The sequence below is a fragment of the Coregonus lavaretus genome, assembly GCF_964263955.1.
Source record: "Coregonus lavaretus genome assembly, contig: HAP1_SCAFFOLD_540, whole genome shotgun sequence".
NCBI lineage: Eukaryota > Metazoa > Chordata > Actinopteri > Salmoniformes > Salmonidae > Coregonus > Coregonus lavaretus.
Genome location: NW_028158566.1, coordinates 25,001 through 42,629, shown reverse-complemented (window position 1 = coordinate 42,629; position 17,629 = coordinate 25,001). Strand labels below are relative to the sequence as shown.

Genomic DNA, 17,629 nt, shown 5'->3' with positions numbered 1-17,629 from the left:
TGGATGGACGGTGGGTGGGACAGTGAGAGGCCATGAGGGTCACTGACAGATCTAGGACACAGTCGCCAAACAACCTAACACTGACACAGTCCAGTACTGACAGTGCAGCACAAGGACTGCTACAGGGCTGAAACCAGGACAGCTACCACAGATCCACTGGGAGGAAGCGTTTTCATATAGAGTACGTGACAGGTTGGAGCTTCCCATTAAAGGCCTAAAACCCACTTCATATTTTATACAGTCATCACACTCCATACTCCATACTCCATATTTCATGGTCATTCATTTAAATTCATACATGTTCTGTCTAGGGTTGAGAGAAAGAGGCAGATAACCTTGTCTCCTTCGGGAGAGACTCTCTCTGCCCAGGAATGGAGAATTCCATCAATCAAACCACAGTATGGTTTTAGATATGGTAAAAATAACAGGAAGACTGGTGGTTTTAGATATGGTAATTAGGGCTGTGACGGTCATGAAATGTTGGATCATGATAATTGGCAAGCCAAATGACCGCGGTCTTCGTTCTAAAAATTAAGAAAAAAACTAACAAAATTTGGATGCACATTTGTTGGAGGGATGCACATTTTCGGGTTTCCTCCACTCCTGACCGCATCTGCTGCCATAGAAATGGAATGAATAGAACGGGCGTCCCCATTCAAGTCAATGATGGCATAATGGGTGGACTGGCAAGTTGTCACTAGTTAAAACAGCCACAAAGACAATAACCCCGCCTATTTCTACAGTTTATCTTCTTAAAATGTGATTTTAAACCTAAACCTAACCTTGACCACACTGCTTACCTTATGCCTAACCCTAACCTTAAATTAAGACCAAAATGCATTTTTGTTTTCCAGAACTTTTACGATATAGCCAATTTTGACTTTGTGTCTGTGCTATTTAGTGGAAACCCGACTGGTAGCCATTGTGAGTGTACCCATAGGAGCAAAGCAGGAAGTAAAAGCAGGAAGTAAAAGCAGGAAGTAAAAACAGGAAGTAAAAACAGGAAGTAAAATCAGGAAGTAAAATAAGGAATTAAAAGTAGGAAGTGTACCCATCAATATGTGCTGTGATTTGTTGATTCAACTCAACTGACATTACAAAAAATACATTCCATTGCATGAGCCACATCAGTAAACATCATTTGAATGAACGTTCTACATTACCATGGAAATTATTGCATCACAATACCAGGCAGCCATTGTGTGTGTTCCCATTAGTTTACCAGTCAAATTGCCAGGGTTAGAGGTTCCAAGCCCATTCTATTAATCGTTTGCTACAGCACCTTGCTTGTTTCAGCAAGGGGACAAGAAAGTTTCATCACATTGTTAAGAGTCCATGTTACCACAGAAACAGACTCAACTGCACAAATGCCCGGCTGTCCTGTCTTCAGTCAGCAGTTCTTTCGTTTTTACGGTTATGATTGTTATATTATTTTCATGACGGTCTTCATCCACAACCATCGGTTACACGGTTATACAGTCATTGTGCCAGCCCTACCTATAGCACAGACTCCCCCCCCCCATCAGCTATGCTGACTAAACCAACAACATAGCAGCCCTCTGAGGAAGGGGCTACTGACTAGTCAAGCAACCAGTCAGCCTACCGCCCCAAGCAGCCAGTCAGCCCACCGCCCCAAGCAGCCAGTCAGCCCACCACCCCAAGCAGCCAGTCAGCCCACCACCCCAAGCAGCCAGTCAGCCCACCACCCCAAGCAGCCAGTCAGCCCACCACCCCAAGCAGCCAGTCAGCCCACCACCCCAAGCAGCCAGTCAGCGCACCACCCCAAGCAGCCAGTCAGCCAACCACCCCAAGCAGCCAGCCAGCCCACCACCCCAAGCAGCCAGTCAGCGCACCACCCCAAGCAGCCAGTCAGCCAACCACCCCAAGCAGCCAGCCAGCCCACCACCCCAAGCAGCCAGTCGCCCACCACCCCAAGCAGCAAGTCAGCCCACCGCCCCAAGCAGCCAGTCAGCCTACCACCCCAAGCAGCCAGTCAGCCTACCACCCCAAGCAGCCAGTCAGCCCACCACCCCAAGCAGCCAGTCAGCCCACCACCCCAAGCAGCCAGTCAGCCCACCACCCCAAGCAGCCAGTCAGGGAAGGAGTTACTGACACATCTGATGGGCGGAAGTCTGTGCTGTAGGTAGGGCTGGCACTAATACCGTATAACCCTGTAACTGACGGTTATGGACTATCATGAAAATAAAATGATCGTCATGATCGTAAAAAATCATTTGGGGAATTAACAGCTGATTGAAGACGGGAAGGCCGGGCATTTGTGAGGTTGAGTCTGTTTCTGCGATAACATGGAGTCTTAACAACGTGATTAAACGTTGTTGCCCCTTGCTGAAACAAGCTACTGCATTAACATTGCAACCTCATGTCACTGGCTGCTTTATGTGAATCTAACAGCAGCTAGGTGTAAGGAGCAGGTGTGACCTTTGAGTGGTGCTAGCTATAACGTTAATAACTAATCACAATCATTTGTGGGTGTTGAGTGGAGGTGGAGAGGCTGCTCTCCCCTCTGTGCTCTCCCCTCTGTGCTCTCCCCTCTGTGCTCTCCCCTCTGTGCTCTCCTCTCTGTGCTCTGCCCTCTGTGCTCTGCCCTCTGTGCTCTGCCCTCTGTGCTCTCCTCTCTGTGCTCTCCCCTCTGTGCTCTGCCCTCTGTGCTCTGCCCTGTGTGCTCTGCCCTCTGTGCTCTCCTCTCTGTGCTCTCCCCTCTGTGCTCTGCCCTCTGTGCTCTGCCCTCTGTGCTCTGCCCTCTGTGCTCTCCTCTCTGTGCTCTCCCCTCTGTGCTCTGCCCTCTGTGCTCTGCCCTCTGTGCTCTGCCCTCTGTGCTCTCCTCTCTGTGCTCTCCCCTCTGTGCTCTGCCCTCTGTGCTCTGCCCTCTGTGCTCTGCCCTCTGTGCTCTCCCCTCTGTGCTCTCCCCTCTGTGCTCTCCCCTCTGTGCTCTGCCCTCTGTGCTCTGCCCTCTGTGCTCTCCTCTCTGTGCTCTCCTCTCTGTGCTCTCCTCTCTGTGCTCTCCTCTCTTGTTGTTATTATTACATTTGTTATTGTTGTTATTATTATTAATATTATTGTTGTTATTATTTCAGTTGTTATTATTACAGTTGTTGTTGTTATTATTATTATTGTTATTATTATTATTACATTTGTTATTGATGTTATTATTATTAATATTATTGTTGTTTTTATTATTGCAGTTGTTGTTGTTATTATTATTGTTGTTGTTATTATTATTATTAGTGTTGTTGTTGTTATTATTACAGTTGTTATTGTTGTTAATATTATTAATAGTATTGTTGTTGTTATTATTATTGTTGTTATTGTTGTTATTATTATTATTACAGTTGCTATTGTTGTTATTATTATTCTTGTTATTATTATTGCAGTTGTTATTGTTGTTATTATTATTAGACTTGTTATTATTCCAGTTGTTATTGTTGTTATTATTATTGTTGTTGTTAATATTACAGTTATTGTTATTAATATTATTATTATTATTATTGTTGTTATTGTTATAATTTGATTTTACAAGGTGACTATGCAATGTGATGATACAACTCCCACCCACCACCACATCTGTCATGTTTTGTTTGTCTTGTCTCTTCTATGTTGTATTCCCTAAAAAACTATTAAAACAAATAGTTCAATAACCCTGCCTGCTTGTGTCTACAGTACATTTTCACAAGATATACAGTATATCTCATCTCCCCTAACTAAATAGTTTTTCTCAGATCTGTCAGATGCAACATGAAGTGAATAGGAGATTCCACAAACCTTTATTATTATTTAATTTTTTTAAATATATTTCTTAGGGGGTATATTTCCCTTTATTACTTTCCAACCCCACCACCCCTTCCCTAATTGGAGTAAACTAGTGAACAACAATGCTTAGGCCTCTACTTCCAGCTTATACATACTATATACATTTTATGGACACAGTCAATTTTACAATAATTCTATTTTGTTTGTTTTTACTCCTGAACTTCCTCTACCCTCAACCTCTCCAATCATTTTCATGATGTCCATCCGGTTTGCTTCTATATGCCATATTTTTCTAACTGTGCTCTTTCACAAAAGCTCTCAACCTATAATCTATATACTTATTATGGACACAGTATGCTTACATTATTAGTTATCTTGTTGTTATTATTTGTTGTTAGTTGTTATTAGTCCCATCCTTCAACTCCATTCAACACCACCCATCTATCTCTTAACACCATCCATATTGGATTTCTGTTTGCCATATATTTTTCAACAGTACTGTGATGTTTTACAAAAGTTCTGAACCTTTCTATTCTCATTGTTTCTACAGATTGTAAATAATTTTTTTTGCTAAAAGTATTATTATTTTATTGATTGATTGACTATGACTTTTCAGATCACCCAGTAATGCTATCTGCAGGGTTAGCTCCAGGTAAATATTGCAATCCTTCAGCCATTCCTGGACCTGTGTCCAAAAACAAGCTACAAATGGACAGTACCAAAACAAATGATCTAAATATTCTGTCTCTTCGCAGCAAAATCTGCAGAGCTGGGAAGATTGTATTCCCCATATAAATAACATTCTATTGGTAGCAAGAACTTTATATAATAATTTAAATGGAAAAATGTGAAGTTTTGAATCCGGCGTCATTTTGCATATCAGTTCATAAACACTATGCCATGGGATCGGTACGCCACTCTATGGGACTCCCAATCACATCTGGTTTTGATACAGCCTGGAATCGAACCAGGGTGTGGTTCAAGCACTGAGATGCAGTGCCTTAGACTGCTGCGCCACTCGGGAGCCGCAATGTATATGGGACGGCTGTCAATCCTTTGGTCCTTGAATGAAACTGGTATACTTTTATATTTATCACAGTTTTCTTTAACCAATTATGTTCTTTAATGCAAGGCCAACAGACAAGTTACTTTTTCCCCCTTCCACTTTCCTCTTCCATTTTTGCGGTAATGCTGCAATTATTTGGTTGTATTTTTGGGTAGAGCAGACATTTCCATATGTATTGAGGGCTAGTTTCAAATGTTGCCATGTTTCTGTATTTTGAAATACTGTAATGTAGACTTTTGAACCAACTCACCCTCCTTTGATGTAGTCCAGGAACGTGTGTTCTGACTCCACCGTGAACGACAGCAGAGTTACCTGGGTAAAGATGACATTCAAAACAGTTACCAAATGGTTATATTCACCACTTAGGTAATCAACACTAAACATTATTTATTTACCAATTTAAACATCTGTTCACAACAACAGTGTCACCTGGGTAAAAATACATTCAAACCAGTTTTCTATTCTAAAAGGTCGCTTACCCACTTAGGTAATCAACACCAATACAATTTATTTACCAATTTAATAATAAGCACCATCCACATCCGTAATCAACACAAACCCAATTTACCAATTGAAATATTAAACACATTAATCGTTAGCCCCAGGGCCCGAGGGCTAACCAACCAACTGCCACCCAGGAGTGATTCATCTAGGTAGAATTAGTTTGTTTGATATCAGAGCTGCATATTAATATTGCTGTCACAGGGAGAAGAACCGTCTCTCGCTCTCTCTCTCTCACACACACACACACACACACATCCATCTCACTGAGTTATGATGAGAGCAACATGATGGATGACTTGCTCTGTGATTTTAATGATCTAGCCACAGTCATCATATTGAGGCTCTGCATCCCAAACTGTGTGTGTGTGTGTGTGTGTGTGTGTGTATGTGTGTACGTGTGTGTGTGTGTGTGTGTATGTGTGTACGTGTGTGTGTGTGTATGTGTGTACGTGTGTGTGTGTGTGTGTGTGTGTGTGTGCCCAGGCAATAATAACAATGCACTGATTGTCTCCTAAACATCAGCCACTGGCTGGGCATGGCAGCCACTCAGTCACTGATAGGACAACAGGACATGTGGAGGAGGAGTGAAGAAGCAGCCACTCAGTCACTGATAGGAAAACAGGACATGTGGAGGAGGAGTGAAGAAGCAGCCACTCAGTCACTGATAGGACAACAGGACATGTGGAGGAGGAGTGAAGAAGCAGCCACTCAGTCACTGATAGGACAACAGGACATGTGGAGGAGGAGTGAAGAAGCAGCCACTCAGTCACTGATAGGACAGTTATCATCTCTATAGACTCTCACCGGTTAACGTTGTTTGAGGCCATTACAACTTATTTCTCTTCTAGTGATCTTAATTTAGCCTGGTCCCAGATCTGTTTGTGTTTAGTATTGCATGCCAAACATCGCAATGACCGTTGAAGTTTAGCAAGACAGCAGATCAATGCAGATCTGGGACCAGGCTAATGTTTATTGTCTGGACCATAACAAAACAAAGCATCCTATCTTGTCTAGGATTCAGAAGAGATAACAAACAATTAGCTAAGGAAATTAAACCTCTACAATCCTCTTACTACAAACTCATTAATGAACACAACAAACAGAGATGATGGGGAAGAAATATACGGTTGCACCAGGCAGGAAGAGATGTAGATTTTAACCTGGAGTTTTTGACAGACTCACCGTCCCAGAGTTGATGTATCTCTTCTTCTTTACCTTCTTCTTGGCGTTCACCACCTAGGATTCGACAAGCACAACATGAGCATACTGATATTGATATAATGTAAAAATGATCCCATCAAATGTCTCCATTCCCCGTGGCCAATAAAGAACATCAGGTATGTTCATCCCCCATACATACTGTAGGTACAGTATATGTAACGGGGCATGTGAAACTCAGTCCCATAACTGCAGTGGGTAACGCTGAAATACCATCGATCAGACCCTCAGGCTTAGTGTAGTCCACAGGTTATTCCAGGCTGTTCATTGGGGTCTATCCTGGGTGTATTACATGCATGTGTATCCACACATCATAACAATGGAATGGAATCCCACCGAGGTTGGTATTTTTGAACAACACATGCCAATATACATATGTAAACACACACACACACACAGCGAGAAAATGACCTGACTGCCGATGAGGGTGGGAAAGAGAGGTGATGGCTGATAAGAGACTATAACATAACATAACATGAGGTCATGATTGTGTATTCAGGACCTGAGGCCACAGGAAGGCGTGTATGATGCAGGATCTGGTAGTAAAATGATCGAGGTCATGTGAACCATCCCTAGTGCTCATTCTACAGGATCCACACATGGACACATGAAGTGCTGAATATCAAGTCAAAGGTAGCCTTCCCTTCCCCTGTCTCCACCCTCTCCTTCCTCTCCCTCGTCTCTCCCCCAGGCCTCTATCCTCTCTGTCACAGTGTTGTGGATCTCCCCCAGGCCTCCTTCCTCTCTGTCACAGTGTTGTGGATCTCCCCCAGGCCTCCTTCCTCTCTGTCACAGTGTTGTGGATCTCCCCCAGGCCTCCTTCCTCTCTGTCACAGTGTTGTGGATCTCCCCCAGGCCTCTATCCTCTCTGTCACAGTGTTGTGGATCTCCCCCAGGCCTCTATCCTCTCTGTCACAGTGTTGTGGATCTCCCCCAGGCCTCTATCCTCTCTGTCACAGTGTTGTGGATCTCCCCCAGGCCTCCTTCCTCTCTGTCACAGTGTTGTGGATCTCCCCCAGGCCTCTATCCTCTCTGTCACAGTGTTGTGGATCTCCCCCAGGCTTCTATCCTCTCTGTCACAGTGTTGTGGATCTCCCCCAGGCCTCTATCCTCTCTGTCACAGTGTTGTGGATCTCCCCCAGGCCTCTATCCTCTCTGTCACAGTGTTGTGGATCTCCCCCAGGCCTCTATCCTCTCTGTCACCGTGTTGTGGTTCTCCCCCAGGCCTCTATCCTCTCTGTCACAGTGTTGTGGATCTCCCCCAGGCCTCCTTCCTCTCTGTCACAGTGTTGTGGATCTCCCCCAGGCCTCTATCCTCTCTGTCACAGTGTTGTGGATCTCCCCCAGGCTTCTATCCTCTCTGTCACAGTGTTGTGGATCTCCCCCAGGCCTCTATCCTCTCTGTCACAGTGTTGTGGATCTCCCCCAGGCCTCTATCCTCTCTGTCACAGTGTTGTGGATCTCCCCCAGGCCTCTATCCTCTCTGTCACCGTGTTGTGGTTCTCCCCCAGGCCTCTATCCTCTCTGTCACAGTGTTGTGGATCTCCCCCAGGCCTCCTTCCTCTCTGTCACAGTGTTGTGGATCTCCCCCAGGCCTCTATCCTCTCTGTCACAGTGTTGTGGATCTCCCCCAGGCTTCTATCCTCTCTGTCACAGTGTTGTGGATCTCCCCCAGGCCTCTATCCTCTCTGTCACAGTGTTGTGGATCTCCCCCAGGCCTCTATCCTCTCTGTCACAGTATTGTGGATCTCCCCCAGGCTTCTATCCACTCTGTCACGGTGTTGTGGTTCTCTTCCTGGCCTGGTAAAGACCCAGGCTTCCCCTCTCATCTCCCCCTACACACTTAATCACTCAGTGGCCGGGTCATACCATACAACACAGGTCTCCTCTCTCTCTCTCTCTCTCTCTCTCTCTGTCTCTGTGATGGGTCATAACACACAGTCCATTACAGCTCTCACTCTCTATTAGCAGCTACCTATATTATCTATAGGACTAATGTCAACTGCAACACCACTAAGCAAGGGGCACCACCAAGTCTGCAACACCACTAAGCAAGGGGTACCACCAAGTCTGCAACACCACTAAGCAAGGGGCACCACCAAGTCTGCAACACCACTAAGCAAGGGGCACCACCAAGTCAGCAACACCACTAAGCAAGGGGCACCACCAAGTCTGCAACACCACTAAGCAAGGGGCACCACCAAGTCTGCAACACCACTAAGCAAGGGGCACCACCATGTCACGATCGTTTACGGACAAGAAGGACCAAGGCGCAGCGTGATATGCATTCATATTTATTTCACGACTAAACACACGACAAAACAACAAACAAAACGTGACATCCAAGGTAGACAAATAACATACCTCACACGGAACAAGATCCCACAACTGACAGGTGTCAAAAGGCTGCCTAAGTATGGTCCCCAATCAGAGACAACGAGCTACAGCTGCCTCTGATTGGGAATCACACAGGCCAACATAGATCTACATATTCTAGATCTTAAACATAGAAATAAACACAACACGAAATATACACATCCTGACTCAACAAATAAACGTCCCTTGAGTCAGGGCGTGACACACCAAGCAAGGGGCACCATGAAGACCAAGGAGCTCTCCAAACAGGTCAGGGACAAAGTTGTGGAGAAGTACAGATCACGGTGGTGTTATAAAAAAATATCAGAAACTTTGAACATCCCCACGGAGCACCATTAAATCCAATATTAAAAAATGGAAAGAATTTGGCACCACAACAAACCTGCCAAGAGAGGGCCGCCCACCAAAACTCACGGACCAGGCAAGGAGGGCATTAATCAAAGAGGCAACAAAGAGACCAAAGATAACCCTGACGGAGCTGCAAAGCTCCACAGCAGAGATTGGAGTATCTGTCCACAGGACCACTTTAAGCCTTACACTCCACAGAGCTGGGCTTTACGGAAGAGTGGGACGGAGGTTCACTTTTCAGCAGGACAATGCATATGCTCAGTCATGGTACTAATTTCAGTGCCGGGGTGGCAATTTTGTTTTCCTCAGGCTTAGGGGTGACTATGGTATCTACAACAGAGATTGTCATGGGTCTGGTTTAATTGGTCAAGGCGGATGTTTTTTTAATTACATTTTTTGAAACGTTTATGCTCCTAATGAGGGTACAGAGCGTATTGCTGTATTTGATCAAATAAAGGAAACCTTAAGCCAGTGTGACCAAGAGGGGTGTATGGTTTTAGGGGGGGGGGGACTGGAACTGTACAGTGGATTTTACATTTTACTGTTGATCGCACTGCTGAAGAACCTCAACTGTGGTCAGCAATTTGTCTGTCTGTTCTATTAACTACTACGGGATCGGTGTCCCGTAAACGGGACGGTTGAGCTAACGTGAGCTAATGTGATTAGCATGACTGTTGTAAGTAACAGCAAACTTTCCAGGACATAGACATGTCTTATATGGGCAGAAAGCTTAAATTCCTGTTAATCTAACTGCACTATCCAATTTACAGTAGCTATTACAGTGAAACAAGACCATGCTATTGTTTGAGGAGAGTGCACAACAACAAAAAAACGTATCACGGCAACTGGTTTGATATATTCACCTCTGAAGGTAAATAATGTACCTACATTCAGTAATCTTGCTCTGATTTGTCATCCTAAGGGTCCCAGAGAATTTTTTTTGCATAGTTTTGTTTGATAAAATCCATTTATATATTCAAATGTAGGAACTGGGTTCTACAGTTTGAACCCCTGCTGTCTCTGGCTCCACTCCCACCCACCCCGCCCGGCCATCTAGATGTGTGAAAGTTAGTGTATAAACTAATGATCCATCATGTATGACATTCCTGGGAGTGTGTAAACTTACATTTTGTATTACCATATCATTTTTGTATGTTCTCTATAGTTATGTACTTGAAAATGTATAAATTGACCAATTTGGCACATTTGGGCAGACTTGATACAAAATTGTCCAGTATTGCAATGCTTCACTGGATCAATCTGAAACTTTGCACATACACTGCTGAAATCTAAATTGCGCCTAAACTGCAATATTATATTGTGGCATTTCAAAGATGATGGAAAAAAACATTTTTTAAAACCAGATCTAATGTGTTATTTTCTCCTACATTAATTTCACATTTCTACAAACTTCAAAGTGTTTCCTTTCAAATGTTATCAAGAATATGCATATCCTTGCTTCAGGTCCTGAGCTACAGGCAGTTAGATTTGGGTGTGTCATTTTAGGCGAAAATGGAAAAAAAGGGTCCGATCCTTAAGAGGTTAACTGAGTTTGAGCTTTCTGGTGTGTGGAGAGTAAGAAATGCAAAAGTTAGGCAGTGCACATGGCTAAAAGTTAATGAAGGACATGTCAGTGCAGCAAGGTTAGACAGGTTGTATGTATCTGAGTACTACTGTGGTAGGGTTGTAAGGTGTGACATTACTCCTGTGGGGTTTTCTGATCCCCATATTGTTACTGTTGATATTCACTTGTCCACGAAGGTCATCACCTTATTGGTATTTTAATGTTAAGTTATTACATGACGCCATGTTTTGTGAAAAGTTGTTGTTGTTTTGGGAAAAATTGAGGGTTATTAAATTGAATTTTGAGTCCTTGAGACAATGGTGGGAGGTTGGGGAGGCCCAAATACGTGTGTTTTGTCAACAGTATACCGCTCTGTCTCGAATTGAAGTTAAAGAGACTATCAGGGCCCTTGAACAGGACATCAAATCTATTGAGTTGAAGTTGCTCACTCAGAATGACCCCGGACTAGTCATGAACTTACAGGACAAGAGACATGAACTGAGGTTGTTTTTACAGGAAAGAGTGAAGGGTGCCTTGATTAGGTCTCGCTTTGCTACCCTCAAGGATATGGATGCTCCTAGTGCTTTAAAAAAAACCTAGGGCAGTCGACATTGCAACGCAAACAGATGGTCTGCCTTCGTCTCCCTGATGGGAAGGTGACCATGGATGACTTTGAGATGCGCTAACATGCCGTGGATTTCTACTCTGCCCTCTATAAGGCGGAGGATTGTGATCCTCTATGTGCTGAACAGTTGTTACATGGACTTCCTCAATTGGGCTCTGAGCAGAGAGCTGCTTTGGACACTGACATTACTCTGCAGGAGCTGTCCACTGCAGTTATGCAGCTCTCATCAGGCCGAGCCCCTGGCATCGATGGTTTACCATCTGATTTCAATAAGCAATTTTGGGGGGAGTTTTATGAAATGGTGTGTGAATCTTTTCATGAGGGTTCTCTTCCTGTATTCTGTCAACGTGCTGTGCTTTCATTATTGCCAAAAAAGGGGGATTTGGTTCTTTAAAAAAACTGCAGACCTTTTGCATTGCTGTGTGCAGAACATACAATTATATCTAAGTGTCTCTCAAACAGGATGAAATAATATCTGGGGGTGTTGGTCCACAAGGACAAGTCTTACTGTGTACCTGACCGTTCTATTGTTGATAACTTGTTTCTAATAAGAGATGTTTTAGACATTTGTAAACTGTCTGATGTGAATGTGGGTTTGCTTTCTTTGGATCAGGAGAAGGCTTTTGACCGTGTGGACCACCAGTACTTGTTTAAAACAATGAAAGCCTTTGGGGTTGGGGATGTTTTTTTGTCTTGGATGAGTTTACTGTATGCTGGGGCCTCATGTATGGTGAAGGTAGGGGGTGGTTTGAGCTGCCCCATCCCTGTCCATAGGGGTATTAGGCAAGGATGCCCAATTTCAGGACAGTTATATTGTCTGGCAATTGAACCAATGCTTTGTTTTTTAAGAGTGAGGCTTACTGGTTTCTCTGTGCCAGGGGTTATGAAGGGTCCCACGATAGCACTGTCTGTGTATGGCAGTTTTTGTTACAGGGGGTGAGGATGTTAAGGTTCTCTCAAATGCTCTAAAGGTGTATGAGGGGGGCCTCCTCAGCAAGAGTTAATTGGGAAAATAGTGAATCGCTGTGGGCAGGTCAGCTTCAGATAGGGTCCGCTCCACATTTACCAGGGGGGCTTCAGTGGGGCAGAGATAGGATGGTTTTTTTTCTAGGCTCCGATGTCTTTCAAAAAAAGAACTGGGAGGGTGTAATGGAGAAGGTGTGTGCCAGATTGCCTAGGTGGAAATGGGTGCTACTCCAGCTGTCTTAAAGGGAAGGGTGCTGGTAGCCAATAACCTAGCCACCTCTACCCTGTGGCACAGACTAATGATTTTACAGCCTGATACAAGAGCTTCAGAGGACCCTTGTCAATTTCTTCTGGTCTGGGCAACATTGGATTAAAGCTGCAGCTCTGTACCTGCCACTGCACGAGGGTGGGAAAGGCCTGGTGGACATTTCTTCTAGGATCATGGCTTTCCGGCTTCAAGCAGCCCAGAGACTGTTGTACAGTGATGGTTCTAGCTGGTTCGATACAGCCTACATATTGATGAGGAGAGCGGGCTGTTTGGGCTTAGACAAGCACCTTTTCCTCTTAAAGCTAGAGGGGGGTGATTTGTCTGGCCTGACTCCATTCTATGAGTCTGTTATGCAGGCTTGGAGAGGCTAGAGGGGGGTGGTTTGTCTGGCCTGACTCCATTCTATGAGTCTGTTATGCAGCTTGGAGAATTTTCGACATGTCCCGTAAGGCCGGCACGCCACAAGGGATGTGGCTTTTTGAAGACCCTCTTTTTTATAACACTGTCATCCAGTCCCGTGCTATGGGTTCAGCCAGCCTACGTTCATGCCTGTTAGGTGTGGGGTGTACCAAGCTGGGGCCATCTGATGCGGAGCAGGAGTTGATCGTTGGAGGAGCTGGAAGAAAGAGCGGAGATCCGATCATCTCGCCTACTGAGGAAGGTCGTCGCTGAGGTCTGCGATTCCTTGCCAGTACTTCATCGGCAGTATGTGACTGATATTTCCAATTCTGATCGGTGGATGGATGGTCTGGATTATGTGTTCCCTGCGCTGAATGTTAGTGCTGCGGCAGGGGCATTAGAAGAGGAAGTGGGGATGCTGCTTTCCTTCCATACCCCAGAGCTGGGGGAGTTCAAGGCGGTGGGAAAGAAGGCCATGTACATAATATGTGTAAAAGTGTCCCGTGCTCCTTCCCTGGAAGGGGTCAAATCGACGAGGTGGGCAGGTGTGTTTGGTCCAGGTGCCTCCCAAAAGGCTGTCTTTATATAAACTGCCTATTGATAAGAGGACAGCTGACCTCCAATGGAGGATAATACATGGAGCCATAGCCACCAACATGCATCTGGTACACCTGAATCCTACTGTTGGGGAGGGGTGTCCTTTCTGTGCTGAGTCTGAAACTCTGGCACATCTGTTTTTACAGTGTCTCAGGTTGGTCGGGATGATTGACCTGATCACTAGTTGGATTTCAGCTCTGGGAGAGGTTTTCTCTTCCCAACTGTTTATATTTGGGCCAAAGTACAGGTTTAGTCGAAGGGGTGTAGTTCTCTTACTTAATTTTGTGTCAGGGGCAGCTAAATTAGCAATTTGGAAGACACAAAAGAACAGTATTGGGGGACAGGGGTCTGTGGACGTGGTGGGCATGCTGGAGGGGATGTTGGCAGCGAGACTGAGGGTTGAGTTTGCCTATTACAAACTGGTAAATAACATTGGGCTGTTTATTAGCATATGGGGTATTCAGAGGTTGTTGTGTTTAGTTATAGTGGAGGAAGATTTAGTGTTGTGTTTTTCATTGATGTTTAACCATGTTTTTGTTTGTTTGAGTTTTTATTGTGTTGTGGGTTCCCAGACCCAATAAAGTTTTTTTTTTAACTCAAAATCTCTCTCTCTCTCTCTCTCTCTCTCTCTCTCTCTCTCTCTCTCTCTCTCTCTCTCTCTCTCTCTCTCTCTCTCTCTCTCTCTCTCTCTCTCTCTCTCTCTTTCTCTCTCTTCCTACCTCTCTCTCTTAATTTCAATTCAATTTCAATTTAAAGGCTTTATTGGCGTTTACATTGTCAAAGCAAGTGAAATAGATAATAAACAAAAGTGAAATAAACAATAATTTAACAAAAGTTAACAGTAAACATTACACTCACAAAAGTTCCAAAAGAATAAAGACATTTCAAATGTCATATTATGTCTATGTACAGTGTTGTAACAATGTGCAAATAGTTGTGCAAAAAGTACAAAAGGGAAAATAAATAATATGGGTTGTATTTACAATGGTGTTTGTTCTTCACTGGTTGCCCTTTTCTTGTGGCAACAGGTCACACATCTTGCTGCTGTGAAGATACTCTGTGGTATTTCACCCAAAATTGGGTTTGTTTTTGAATTCTTTGTGGGTCTGTGTAATCTGAGGGAAATATGTGTCTCTAATATGGTCATACACTTGGCAGGAGGTTAGGAAGTACAGCTCAGTTTCCACCTCATTTTGTGGGCAGTGTGCACATGGCCTGTCTTCTCTTGAGAGCCAGGTCAGCCTACGGCGGCCTTTCTCAATAGCAAGGCTATGCTCACTGAGTCTGTACATAGTCAAAGCTTTCCTTAAGTTTGGGTCAGTCACAGTGGTCAGATATTCTGCCACTGTGTACTCTATGTTTAGGGCCAAATAGCATTCTAGTTTGCTCAGTTTTTTTGTTGATTCTTTCTAATGTGTCAAGTAATGATCCTTTTTATTTTCTCATGATTTGGTTGGGTCTAATTGTGTTTCTGTCCTGGGGCTCTGTGGGGTCTGTTTGTGTTTGTGACAGAATCTGTGCAGAAGATCTAGGTGCTGCTGTAGGCCCTCCTTGGTTGGGGACAGAAGCACCAGATCATCAGCAAACAGCAGACATTTGAATTCAGATTCTAGTAGGGTGAGGCCGGGTGCTGCAGACTGTTCTAGTGCCCTCGCCAATTCGTTGATATATATGTTGAAGAGGGTGGGGCTTAAGCTGCATCCCTGTCTCACCCCACAGCCCTGTGGAAAGAAATGTGTGTGTTTTTTGCCAATTTTAACCGCACACTTGTTGTTTGTGTACATGCATTTTATAATGTCGTATGTTTTTCCCCCAACACCGCTTTCCATCAGTTTGTATAACAGACCCTCGTGCCAAATTGAGTCAACAGCTTTTTTGAAATCAACAAAGCATGAGAAGACTTTGCCTTTGTTCTGGTTTGTTTCTTTGTCAATTAGTTTGTGCAGCGTGAATATGTGGTCTGTCGTACGGTAATTGTCTCTCTCCCTCCCCCTGTCAGTAGTTAATGTAACGTGGCAACGGTTTTAATGACCAGGGACCAGCCATAGACCCAGCCGTAGACTAGTATCCTTATATCCACTTCACTGTACAGTACCCTATTCCCTATATAGGGCACTTCTTTAGACCTGGGCCAATATGGATCTGGTCAAAAGTAGTGCACTATACAGGTAACAGGATGCCATCTGGGACGCAGACACTGTGCAGGGTTGTGGGAGAGCAGTCGAACCTAGGCCTGGCCCTCTAGCTCTGCACTTTAGCTTTCCATCTCCTTCTAATCCCTTACCTCATCCCCTTTGCTGCCCAGGTTTCTATTACCATAGCCAAACTCAGTGGGGTTCAGTGTGAACCAGGGAAAGTTATGCTAATGCTAGCATAATGTTGAGTAGATACTAGCGCTAATGCTAATATTGCAGTACAGTACTGTAGTGTACATCTCCTGACTGGGTAGCAGAGATGCTATGTCAGATTGTGCTTGCTATTCTCTTTCCTCCTACAAGGGCCTGTGGTCTATTTATTATGTTATTCTCTGTTTTATCTGTATGCCTTTGGATGAGTGCCCTCCCTCCCTCCCTCCCTCCCTCCCTCCCTCCCTCTCCACTCACCTCGTACACATTGAACTGGCTCTGGCCCCGTGACAGGTCTCGGTAGCTGGTGGTGAATTCGCCGATGAAATCATGGCTGGAGGGTAAAGTACACAACAACAACAAAATGTCAGACTGTGTATATAGACAGTCCCTCTGGGGTGTAGAAATACGATGGATGTGTTGTGTACTTGGCTCAACAGAGCAGGAATGAAGCTGCTGAAACATACAGCGGTGTTGTAGTAGTGAAACATATAACGGTGTTGTAGTAGTGAAACATATAGCGGTGTTGTAGTAGTGAAACATATAACGGTGTTGTAGTAGTGAAACATATATCGGTGTTGTAGTAGTGAAACATATAACGGTGTTGTAGTAGTGAAACATATAGCGGTGTTGTAGTAGTGAAACATATAACGGTGTTGTAGTAGTGAAACATATAACGGTGTTGTAGTAGTGAAACATATAGCGGTGTTGTAGTAGTGAAACATATAACGGTGTTGTAGTAGTGAAACATATGATGGTGTTGTAGTAGTGAAACATATAGCGGTGTTGTAGTAGTGAAACATATAACAGTGTTGTAGTAGTGAAACATATAACGGTGTTGTAGTAGTGAAACATATAACGGTGTTGTAGTAGTGAAACATATAACAGTGTTGTAGTAGTGAAACATATAACGGTGTTGTAGTAGTGAAACATATGATGGTGTTGTAGTAGTGAAACCATATAACGGTGTTTGTAGTAGTGAAAACATATGACGGTGTTGTAGTAGTGAAACATATAACGGTGTTGTAGTAGTGAAACATATAACGGTGTTGTAGTAGTGAAACATATAACGGTGTTGTAGTAGTGAAACATATAACGGTGTTGTAGTAGTGAAACATATAGCGGGTGTTGTAGTAGTGAAACATATAGCGGTGTTGTAGTAGTGAAACATATAGCGGTGTTGTAGTAGTGAAACATATAACGGTGTTGTAGTAGTGAAACATATAGCGGTGTTGTAGTAGTGAAACATATAGCGGTGTTGTAGTAGTGAAACATATAACGGTGTTGTAGTAGTGAAACATATAACGGTGTTGTAGTAGTGAAACATATAACGGTGTTGTAGTAGTGAAACATATAACGGTGTTGTAGTAGTGAAACATATAACGGTGTTGTAGTAGTGAAACATATAATGGTGTTGTAGTAGTGAAACATATAGCGGTGTTGTAGTAGTGAAAACATATAGCGGTGTTGTAGTAGTGAAACATATAGCGGTGTTGTAGTAGTGAAACATATAACGGTGTTGTAGTAGTGAAACATATAACGGTGTTGTAGTAGTGAAACATATAACGGTGTTGTAGTAGTGAAA

The 17,629-nt window shown here is 44.0% G+C and overlaps 1 pseudogene across 1 annotated transcript in view; it reads right to left on the bottom strand.

Moving 5' to 3' along the window:
- Nucleotides 1–17,629, bottom strand: part of LOC311123812 (copine-5-like) — a 70,543-nt pseudogene that overhangs the window by 47,287 nt on the left and 5,627 nt on the right. The window contains exons 4-6 of the transcript in view: nt 16,303–16,378; nt 6,521–6,574; nt 5,085–5,146 (exon numbers count right to left, since the gene is read on the bottom strand). The product of the transcript in view is annotated as a copine-5-like (transcript). The remainder of the gene's footprint in view (nt 1–5,084; nt 5,147–6,520; nt 6,575–16,302; nt 16,379–17,629) is intronic.